A 12275-nucleotide genomic window follows, 5' to 3' on the forward strand; every position below is an offset into this window, starting at 1 on the left:
TCAGCCTTGGACCGTGTTTCTTAATTCTGAGTTACACAGTATAATCACTTGAGAATGTATTTTAAATTACTGATTCATAGCCCTAACTTCTCTTCCTTCCTTCCACCCCAAGAAATTTCTATTTGATTAGTCTGAGGTGGGACCTGGGTGATGGTACTTTTTACAAAGCTCTAAGCTGACTCTGATGGGTAGCTGGAGTTGAGATCTGTTGATCTAGAAATAGGGTTAATATTTCAAACCAGTTGAGTAGCCAAATGGACTCTGACACACACTTGATTGTGCTATATCACTCAGCATATGTATTTCTCAGCAATAACAATAAAGCTTGATACAAGGCTGTTTGGCTGGCCAAAAGCAAGAAGATTTTTGTGTCTTTACTGAGCATGGTTTAAGATTAATTATATACTTCTTGATGACTGTGGAATGGAAGAATTGTGCAGTTCTTTCCCTAACCTCATTCCCTCTACCTGTCTTCTCATTCTACCCAATGTGGACAAGAGATGCTATGAAATAGCCCAACTCAAGCACATACAGATGGCTAACAGACACCTGAAAAGATGTCCAACATTGCTTATCATTAGAGAAATGCAAATCAAAACAACTGAGAGATATCACCTCACACCTGTTAGAATGGATATCATCAAAAAGTCAAATATTGGCAAGGATGTGAAAAAAAGGGAACCCTTGTGCACTGTTGGTGGGAATGTAAATTGGTGCAGCCACTATGAAAAACCGTATGGAGGGTCCTCAAAAAATTAAAAATAGGGGAATTCCCTGGTGGTCCACTGGTTAGGACACGGTGCTTTCACCGACATGGGCCTGGAGTTCGGGGAAAGTAAGATCCTGCCAGCCGAGGGGTGTGGCCAAAAAAACAAAACCAAAAACAAACAAACAAACCAAAAACAACTAAAAATAGAACTACCATATGACCCAGAAATTCCACTCCTGGGTATATAATCTGAAGAAAACAAAGACACTGATTTGAAAAGAAATATGCACCCAAATGTTCATAGCAGCATTATTTACAATAGCCAAGATATAAAAGCAACTTAAATGTCCATCAACAGATGAATGAAGAAGCATATTTGGGGTATATATATGTGTGTGTGTGTGTGTGTGTGTGTGTGTGTGTAATGAAATATTACTCAACCATAAAAAATAATGAAATTCTGACGTTTGCAACAACATGGATGGACCTAGAGAGTATTATGCTTAGTGAAATAAGTCAGACAAAGAAAAATACTCTGTTATCACTTATATGTGGAATCTAAAAATAAAGCAAATGACTGTGTATAACAAAACAGAAACAGACTCACAGGTATAGAAAACAAACTAGTGGTTACCAATGGGGAGAGGGAAGGGGACAGACAAGATAGGGGTTTGGAATTAAGAGGCACAAAATACAGTGTAAAAACTAGATAAGAAACAAGGACCTATTACACAGCACAGGGAATATAGCCATTGTTTTGATCTAACTTTTTTTTAACATCTTTATTGGAGTATAATTGCTTTACAATGGTGTTTAGTTTCTGCTGTATAACAAAGTGAAGCAGCTATACATACACATACATCCCCATATCTCCTACCTCTTGTGTCTCCCTCCCACCCTCCCTATCCCACCCCTCTAGGTGGACACAAAGCACTGAGCTGATCTCCCTGTGCTGTGCAGCTGCTTTCCACTAGCTATCTATTTTACATTTGGTAGTGTATATATGTCCATGCCACTCTCTCACTTCATCCCAGCTTACCCTTCCTGCTTCCCGGGTCCTCAAGTCTATTCTCTACATCTGCATCTTTATTCCTGTCCTGCCCCTAGGTTCTTCATAACCATATTTGTTTTTTTAGATTCCATATAACCATATGTGTTAGCATACGGTTTTTGTTTTTCTCTTTCTGAATTACTTCACTCTGTATGACAGTCTCTAGGTCCATCCACTTCACTACAAATAACTCAATTCCTTTTCTTTTTATGGCTGAGTAATATTCCATTGTATATATGTGCCACACCTTCTTTATCCATTCATCTGTCGATGGACACTTAGCTTGCTTCCATGTCCTGGTTATTGTAAATAGAGCTGCAATGAACATTATGGTACATGACTCTTTTTGAATTATGGTTTTCTCAAGGTATATGCCCTGTAGTGGGATTGCTGGGTCATATGGTAGTTCTATTTTTAGTTTTTTGAGGAACCTCCATACTGTTCTCCATAGTGGCCGTATCAATTTACATTCCCACCAACACTGCAAGAGGGTGCCCTTTTCTCCACACCCTCTCCAGTATTTATTGTTTGTAGATGTTTTGATGATGGCCATTCTGACCAGTGTGAGATGATACCTCGCTGTAGTTTTGATTTGCATTTCTCTAATGATTAGTGATGTTGAGCAGCTTTTCATGTGCTTCTTGGCCATCTGTATGTCTTCTTTGGAGAAATGTCTATTTAGGTCTTCCACTCATTTTTGGATTTGGTTGTTTGTGTTTTTGATATTGAGCTGTATGAGCTGCTTGTATATTTTGGAGATTACTCCTTTGTCAGTTGCTTCATTTGCAAATATTTTCTCCCATTCTGAGGGTTGTCTTTTCATCTTGTTTATGGTTTCCTTTGCTGTGCAAAAGCTTTGAAGTTTCATTAGGTCCCATTTGTTTATTTTTGTTTTTATTTCCATTTCTCTAGGAGGTGGGTCAAAAAGGATCTTGCTGTGATTTATGTCATGGAGTTTTCTGCCTATGTTTTCCTCTAAGAATTTTATAGTGTCTGGCCTTACATTTAGGTCTTTAATTCATTTTGAGTTTGTGTATGGTGTTAGGGAGTGTTCTAATTTCATTCTTTTACATGTAGCTGTCCAGTTTTCCCAGCACCACTTATTGAAGAGGCTGTCTTTTCTCCATTATATATTCTTGCCTCCTTTATCAAAGATAAGGCGACCATAGGTGCGTGAGTTTATCTCTGGGCTTTCTATCCTGTTCCATTGATCTATATTTCTGTTTTTGTGCCAGTACCAAACTGTCTTGATTACTGTAGCTTTGCAGTATAGTCTGAAGTCAGGGAGTCTGATTCTTCCAGCTCCTTTTTTCTTTCTCAAGATTGCTTTGGCTATTCAGGGTCTTTCGTGTTTCCATACAAATTGTGAACTTTTTTGTTCTAGTTCTGTGAAAAATGCCATTGGTAGTTTGATAGGGATTGCACTGAATCTGTATATTGCTTTGGCTAGTATAGTCATTTTCACAATATTGATTCTTCCAATCCAAGAACATAGTATATCTCTCCGTCTATTTGTATCATCTTATTTTCTTTCATCAGTGTCTTATAGTTTTCTGCATACAGGTCTTTTGTCTCCTTAGGTAGGTTTATCCCTAGGTATTTTATTCATTTTGTTGCAGTGGTAAATGGGAGTGTTTCCTGAATTTCTCTTTTAGATTTTTCATCATTAGTGTATAGGAATGCAAGAGATTTCTGTGCATTAATTTTGTATCCTGCAACTTTACCAGATTCATTGATTAGCTCTAGTAGTTTTCTGGTAGCATCTTTAGGAGTCTCTATGTATAGTATCATGTCATTTGCAAACAGTGACAGTTCTGCCTCTTCTTTTCCAATTTGGGTTCCTTTTATTTCTTTTTCTTCTCTGATTGCTATGATAGCCATTGTTTTGTAATAACTTTAAATAGAGTATAATCAGTACAAATATTGAATCACTATATTGTACACCTGAAACTAATATAATATTGTAAATTAACTGCACTTCAATTTTTTAAAAAAGGAGAACAACAGTGGAAACAATAGAGACTGCCTCTCTTAGGATTACCTCTGATCTTTCTATAAAGTTGGGAAAATAAGAACACACAACCTCCTTTCATAAAGCTAGAAAGGTAAGAATTTTTGAAGAGGTAATTCTCCAGTAAGTCACTTCAAGCTAAGAAAGATTGAGGCAGGTAGTATAGATAAGTTATGCTTTAGTCTTTAGGTGAACATTCTTGGAATTTAGAACTGATGACAATCTTTCTGGTCAAATTTTTCCTCCCCATCAACAGATTATGTAAGACCTTCAGGGAAAAGAGGAGAAATTCCCTTTCCTTTTCTAGTGTTGTCAAAAGACTTAAAATACTTTCCATTCTTTGGATTATTCATTTACATGTAAAATTTGTGAAATAGCACACAGGATTGTCCTGTCCAAAATTACCCTAAGTGTTTCTAAAAAGTACCATCATAGACTAATCAAGATAGAAATTTCTTGGGAGAGGGGAGGGGGAAGGGAGGAAAAGAAAAGGGCTATGAATCAGTAATTTAAAAATAATCTCATTGGGAGATTGGGATTGACATATGCACACTCCTATATATAAAATAACTAATAAGGACCTACTGTATAGCACAGGGAACTCTACTCAATACTCTGTAATGACCTATATGGGAAAAGAATCTAAAAAAGAGTGGATATATGTATATGTATAACTGATTCACTTTGCTGTACAGCAGAAACTAAAAAACACTGTAAATCAACTATACTCCAATAAAACTTAAAAAAAAAATTAGTCTCAAGTGATTATACTGTGCACCCAGCATTAAGAAGCACAGGCCTAGGCTACCATCTCCATGCCTCTTACCCCTTGTCTATCAGCTCCTGCTGAGCCCTCAAGACAGGGTGAGGTGGTAGAAAATGCATTGTTCAAGGACCCTCTTATCCAACCAGCCAACAATTTATATCCAACAGAATTTATATAAAGAAAAGAACATTTCTAAAGAAAAATCTCCTCTCCCCCAGAAATCCATTATATGACCTTGATATGTTTTATTTTGTAAATATGAAGTAACATTCATGGATTCCAGGAAGAGAGCAGGAAAAAGCAAGAGAAATACAGTGAGAGAGAGAGGGAAGAGAGGTTTTAACTTCTAATTAGACACAGTCCACTCAACATAACACCGAGAAAGTGTAAAAAAGATCATTAAATATGATCACAGGGACTTCCCTGGTGGCGCAGTGGTTGAGAGTCCGCCTGCCGAGTTCGTGCCCCGGTCCGGGAATATCCCACATGCCGCGGAGCGGCTGGGCCCGTGAGCCATGGCCGCTGAACCTGCGCGTCCGGAGCCTGTGCTCCGCGACGGGAGAGGCCACAACAGCGAGAGGCCCGCGTACCGCAAAAAAAAAAAAATGATCAAAACTACTCATTTTTAACTTCCTTTAAAACAGAGGGAAGAAGCATGGATCACAGGAAAACAGAAAAGAGAGAAACAGAAGAGCAACAGTAGATGAATCATTTTTTATTCATCCTTCGTTAATTAGAAAGTCTTTACTGAAAACGATTATTTTCAAATTACTGTATTAAAAAAATGCACTGTAAAATTCACTAAAGTTGCGCGCGAGCTCGGCGTCCCAGCGGCGGGGTCGGCCGAACGCGGAAAGGGTGGAGGGAGCCCGCGGCGACGGCGGCTGCGGCTACAGCCGTGAAATGGCGGAGACCGTGGCGAGCACCCGGCGGCTGATCACCAAGCCGCAGAACCTGAACGACGCCTGCGGGCCTCCCAGCAACTTCCTCGAGATCGATGTGAGCAACCCTTAGACAGTGCGGGTAGGCCAGGGTCGGTTCACCACCTACGAAAGCAGGGTCAAGACAAATCTGCCTATTTTCAAGCTAAAAGAATCTGCCGTTTGCAGAAGATACAGTGACTTTGAGTAGCTGCGAAGTGAATTAGAAAGAGATCAAGGTTGTAGTTCCCCCAAGTCCCTGGGAAAGCATTTTTGCGTCAACTTTCTTTTAGAAGAGATGATGGAATATTTGTTGACAATTTTATTGAAGAAAGGAAGCAAGGACTGGAGCAGTTTATGAACAAGGTCGCTGGTCATCCTTTGGCACAGAATGAACGTTGTCTTCATATGTTTTTACAGGATGAAGTTATAGATACAAGTAATGCTCTATCAAAAATAAGACATGCCTGAAATTTGGCAAGAAGGGGCAAAAAACTTTCCATGACTATCAACGATTCATATGCACCAGTGAAGAAGTTCTAACTTTAGTATGCTGCGCTAAAGCTTGTGTAATAAGCCTTCAGTATACTAACATAATGCTCAGTTCTGTTCTGTTTTGGCAGTTGACAAGAAGTTAATTTGCTTGAGTGAAAAAATCCCTCATTCCAGCCTTTCCATATAAATAGCCCTTTCTTGCTGTTTTAATGTGGTACACACTGTAGCTTCACAAACCTGTTACTCCAGTATAACCCGCAGTGTCCTAACTAAAATTACTCATTTGGTCTTAACCTGCAGTTTTTGTGTCATGTTTGCTTCTTGGATCTGATTAATAGAATTTTTCTCTTATCCCCTTTTTAATAGGTGGTGTCACGACCTAATTTATGTGTGGAAGCTACTACACATTGGTTTCCAGTACCCTACACGTAAGATACACACTTGTGTGCAGAAGGTATCTCCCTTCAGGCTTGTAATCCCCTTCACATGGAAGATCAATGAGGAAAATCTTTGTATTCTGTATAAAAACAAAATCAAATTTATATACTAAAATCATTTGTCTAAAAATTTAGGTTGTTTTCAAATAAAAATAAAAATGCATTTCTGATACACAGAAATAAAATTCACTGAAGTTAAAATACAGGCATATCTGGTTTTATTGTGCTTTGCTTTATTGTGTTTCTCAGACAATGCTTTTTTCTACACGTTAAAGGTTTGTGGCAATCCTGCATACAGTAAGTCTATCAGTGCCATTTTCCCAACAGCATTTGCTTATTTAGTGTCTCTGTGACACATTTTGATAATTCTTGCAATATTTCAAACTTAACTATATTTGTTATGGTGATCTGTGATCAGTGATCTTTGACGTTACTATTGAAAAAAGACTTAAGATTTGCTGAAGGCTCAGATGATGGTTAGCATATTTTAGCAATAAAATATTTAAAATTAAGGTATGTACATTTTTGAGATATAATTCTATTTTATACTTAATAGACTACAGTATAGTGCAACTTTTAACGCACTGGGAAACCAAAAAATTAGTATGACTAGCTGTGCACGGCCCCGGGCGTCCCCGGGAGTCCCGACCAGCAGGACAAATCCTTGTGAGTCCGAGGAGGAACCTGTAGAGGTTGAAAAGGGAAGAAGGGGCAGGAGACGCGAAAGAATGGAGGCAAGACAAAATCCTGATCAAGCCTCAAACTTTTATTGCTGCAGTAGCTGTATTTATACAGTACAGAGAAAGGGGGGCGGGATCCAGAATAAGGGAAGTACTTGGCAAATTATCATTGGTGCTGCGTGCGCGGGCTTTCGTTTTAGGCGCGGGCTTTTATCTCATTAAGCAGGAAGAGAAGCAGGATGTCGGCCATCTTCTAATGGCGAAAACTTCTTGGCTCCCAACAACTAGCTTTATTGCAATAATCACTTTATTGAGGTGTCTGGAATTAAACCCACAGTATCTCTGAGGTATGCCTGTAGTGACAAGAACACTAGGGAAAATATCAATATTAATAAACGATGATATCCGATACGATAAACATATAATTATATTAAAAATACAAATATTTTGTGAGATATTACTATGTGACATCACTATGTGTTTTGCTGCCCTTTATACTAATCTGTCCCCCAAACAAGATTGTGATTGACCTGAAAGAAAAGTAAGGACTTGAATTCTGGAGCTTCAAGATCTTACCTGAAGCAAGTAGAAGTCTCAAAAGGCAATGGAGTTAGCCAGATGTGAAAACAGAGTAAGGATGTAAAATACCAGATCGTCTATTGTACAGTTTATTGGAGGTTCTCAATAGAGCAGTAAACCAAGAAAAATAGTAATATTGCAAATTAATTAATTTAAAAACTGGATTAATTCATGTTCTATACAGGCACTATAGGTATAGAGCAGGGAAGAAAGTAGGTACCAATTCCCACCTTTAAGGAGTTTACATTCTTGTGAAGGGAGATAATAAACATTAAATAAGTGTATACAGAGTGTATTAAACGGTGATAAATACTGAGGAGAAGATAAAGTAGCAAAGGTAGATAAGGGTTGCATGAGGGCGGCTACATTAGACTGTTTGTCCAGGGAGAGTCCCACTGGAAAGGAGAATAAAGACCTGAGAGAGTCGTGGGAATATCTGGAGGAAGAGTATTCCAGGTGGAGGAAAGAGTAAGCAGGAAACAAAAGCAGCTTGGAGTATTCATGGAGCAACAAGGAGACTGGTCTGGTTAGAGCAGGTGATCAAATGAGTGTGAGATGAGGTCAGAGATGGAGTCCCAGGGACTCCACTGAAGAACCTAGTGGACCAACGTAAGGATTAGAGATGCAAGGAGAACCCATGGCAGAGTCTAGGTCCAACATAGCAGAAAGGGTTCAGAGGGTCACACAATCTGAGGAGCAAAGCTCCTAGGACTGAATTTGGGCAGCTGAAGAAAACGCTTGAGGCAAGGAGACTGGTATCAGTGGATAAAGTTTTGAGAAAAAAAGAAGAGGAACCTATTCTGTAACAATCCTGGCTTAGTTTTATTGGTCTGTATAAATTATCAAGTGAACATAAAATTTCTTCCTCTTTCAGCAATAGATACGCTAGCTCAGGTTGATTTGCATGAAGAGAAATATAAAAAACAGAAATCTAACCTCCCATTTATCAATTGATTTTCTGTGTATAAGCAATTATTTGTGCATTTATTCAAATGAGCAAATGAACAACTGCAACTAAAGTATTGCTTTATAATCCTGTAAGGTCCCGAGTCCAGAGTCTCCTCCTGTTTCTGATTAATTCCATACCGCACCTAGCTACAGAGCTCAGGACCTGATTTGCATGACTGAAAATTCTCTCTGACCCAAGGATATTGCCGTGGGTGGTATAATCTCTTCCCCCTGTGTTTGTAGAGGGGACACAAAAACATTTCAAAATCCTGCCAACACAACTCAGAACCAAGTTGGGAATTTTCCATGGGCCACAAGTGACAGTCGTGAAACAATTTCCTGCCAAAGATGCTTACTTATCCAATAGAGCACTGCAGAATATTACCTATGACTAATGAAAAGCATGAGGATGAGTTTTATTTTTAAATATTGCTGTTATTGTTTGTGCTTGTCTGTGTGTGTGTGTGTGTGTGTGTGTAGGAGAGAGAGACAGACAGAGAGAGTAGGTCTAGTGCTTCTAAGAGAAGTATTTGAGTCACAAAGATAGAGCAGACCTGAGGGTACAAGACATAAGACTTAGATCTTTTACTCTCTCAAGTCTGATCCACCTGACTGCCACACATCCTTTTCTATATGTCATAAGAACATTACTTATTTCAAAAATATAACCAGAAATTAGCAATTAATAAGTGTGCTATTTGCATTCTAAAGTCATGAAAAATTACCTTATAGGATTGAAAACCAATACTCTTATACTGGCCACTCTTTGTAATAATGAAATAAAAGCTTCTTTTAAGGAACGTGTTGCTGTGGAATTCCAAGATGCTTTTAATATTCATGGTAAATACATTTTAATGTGCAGTAATTGGGCATTTTAGGAGTAGAGATCCAACCTATAGTGGCTAACATTCTGATTCATAGTAAATCCTGAAAAAAACTGATGTATAATGAGACTGTGGGTAAGTAATTAACCTTCTCTGTTTGGAAAAATAAACAATCAAGGACAACTCATGGACAGATAGAGAGTGGAAAATGTTATTTCTGGCCATCAGTGGGGTATTATTCAAATTATCCTAACATAAGATTTATATAATGCTCTAAAAAAAATTTATGCAAGAATGTGGTATTGGACTACTTTGATGTTAACTTTAAACATTTAACTGTTTTGCAATATTTAATGAACTCCTTTTTGTCACTGTTATTTTTTCAGTAGAATGGTTGGATTGTACAGGTAAATTTCCCCTGTGTTTTCTTCTTCTTTTTTTTTGCGGTACGCGGACCTCTCACTGTTGTGGCCTCTCCCGTTGCGGAGCACAGGCTCCGGACGCGCAGGCTTAGCAGCCATAGCTCATGGGCCCAGCCGCTCCACGGCATGTGGGATCTTCCCAGACCGGGGCACGAACCCGCGTCCCCTGCATCGGCAGGCGGACTCTCAACCACTGCGCCACCAGGATAGCCCTCCCCTGCGTTTTCTTATGTACAAGACCATATTATTACATGAGCATTTTTTTTTTGCTATTATTGACCATCTATTTAGAATCTAAAATTATGCAAGGAAATGCAGTTTATGTTCTCTTCCTCAATGATGTTTATATATCACTTTTGAAATTTAACACAATTTTTCTCATTGCCTTATTATGATTTTATATATATGTCATACACATAATAATATGCTTAATTTCAAAGCAATATTCAATAGTGGAAAAATATGAGGACCAAAAAAGTGACAGAAAATGAGAGTCATATGGGCAGGAGAAGATGCAGGAAACAATGTTGTTATAAAAGGACAAATCAATTTGAATGGAGTGGTAGATATTCAGATTGTAGAAAATTGAAGAACATTGAAAAGTGAGCAGCTGATTTAGCGATGTCACTGCTGTTGACCATTGCCGGTGAATTTACAATGTAATATTAGGAGAAAAAGTGTAATTGTACATGACAGAAAAGACAAAGGCAAGTGGTCTGGCAATTTTTTGAGGAAGAAGGTTGGATGCAAGAGCAAAGATACCAACAGATGATATGACAATTTATCTAGGAGAGCTGGACCAAACTTCCTGCTCAAACAGTACCAATAGTAATTATGTAAATAAATCCAATTCTCACAGGCATTCCCAGGCATTTGGCTGAGAAATAAGTAGAAAATTGTTGGTCTCTAGCAAGAAGAAAAATGATAATATAGACAGGAAGTGAGAATATAACTGAGTCATGTTATAGCCAGTTTAATAAAGTAAAGATGGCTACATCTTGGTTACTTAAATTCTTGGAATTCTTGGAATTTGTCTCAATTACTTAAATAATTATTTTTAAAAAACAACAATTAAATAATCTGAATGACATGAGACCATATTATCTTCAAATGCATTTTCTGAAAAAAATTTAAACATGTAGAATTTACATTCAGAATGAATGGGTTTTTTCTATAATTTTTAAAGGCTACACTCCATTTACAGTTATTACAAAACATTGGCACAGGAAAAATATATTTCCTGTGTTGTATAATACATCCTAGCAACCTGTCTTACACTCAGTAGTTTGTACCTCCCGCTCCCCCACCCCTATATTGCCCCTCCCTCCTTTAAAATTGTTTATAAAAAAAGAATGAATGAGTTTTTTCATACAGGCTTTCAAAGTAAAGATCAGATTCAAAGATGAAAAAGGATTTTCCCTGTTTATTGCTCATTTCTCAGATTCTTGCTTTTTGTCATAAAATTTGATTCTCTTCAATATGTCACCACATAGTGATGCATTTACCTCACCAAATAAAATTTCATATTTCATCTTTTATATATTATTTTAAAGTACTGACACGTACTCAAATTTTAATTTCCAGGAAATCAATTGGAAAAGATAAATGAGTTCTTTTATTACTCTTTATTCAAAATTGTGTTGGATTTTTAGTCAAATTTAAATCTTCAGGTAACTCATCTCCTAACCTCTATTAGTTTGCAGTTAGATGTTTTAAATATAGAATTGAAACACACATAATTGAAATATTTAAGTGTATCATTTTTTACTGTGTCTCTTTTTTTTTTTTGAAGTATAGTTGATTTACAATATATTAGTTTCAAGTGTACAACTTATTGATTTGATGGGGGGTTTTGGGGGTTTTTTGTTTTTATTTTTTTTGTATGTGTGTGTGTTTTTTGGCGGTACGCGGGCCTCTCACTGTTGTGGCCTCTCCCGTTGCGAAGCACAGGCTCCGGACGTGCGGGCTAGGCGGCCATGGCTCACGGGCCCAGCTGCTCCGTGGCGTGTGGGATCTTCCCGGACCGGGGCATGAACCCGTGTCCCCTGCATCGGCAGGCGGACTCTCAACCACTGCGCCACCAGGGAAGCCCATAATGTTATAACTTTTGCTTCAACCATCAAATGTATTCCAGAAAACTCAAAAGGAAAAGGAAAATCTATCATATTTGTCCATATTTGTTCTCCTTCCTTTGTTCTGTCTTCCTTACTGGTGTTCCAAGATTCCTTGTTTTATCATTCCCTTTCAATTTCAAGACTTTATTTAGCCATTCCTTTAGGACAGGTCTGCTGGCAAGAAATTCTCTAAGTTAACCTTAATCTGAAAATGTCTTTATTTCCCTTTCATTCCTAAAGTGTGTTTTCACTGAGTAGAGAATTCTGATTGAGGTGTTTTTTTTTCAGCACTTTAAAAATATTCTGCCACTTCCTCTGA

The 12275-nt window shown here is 37.9% G+C and overlaps 1 pseudogene; it reads left to right on the forward strand.

The window, feature by feature from the left end:
- The first annotated feature begins 5440 nt into the window (after positions 1–5440).
- Positions 5441–5928, forward strand: LOC116762690 (annotated as a pseudogene).
- Positions 5929–12275: the final 6347 nt, after the last annotated feature.

The sequence above is a fragment of the Phocoena sinus genome, chromosome 11 (assembly GCF_008692025.1).
Source record: "Phocoena sinus isolate mPhoSin1 chromosome 11, mPhoSin1.pri, whole genome shotgun sequence".
NCBI classification, from domain to species: domain Eukaryota; kingdom Metazoa; phylum Chordata; class Mammalia; order Artiodactyla; family Phocoenidae; genus Phocoena; species Phocoena sinus.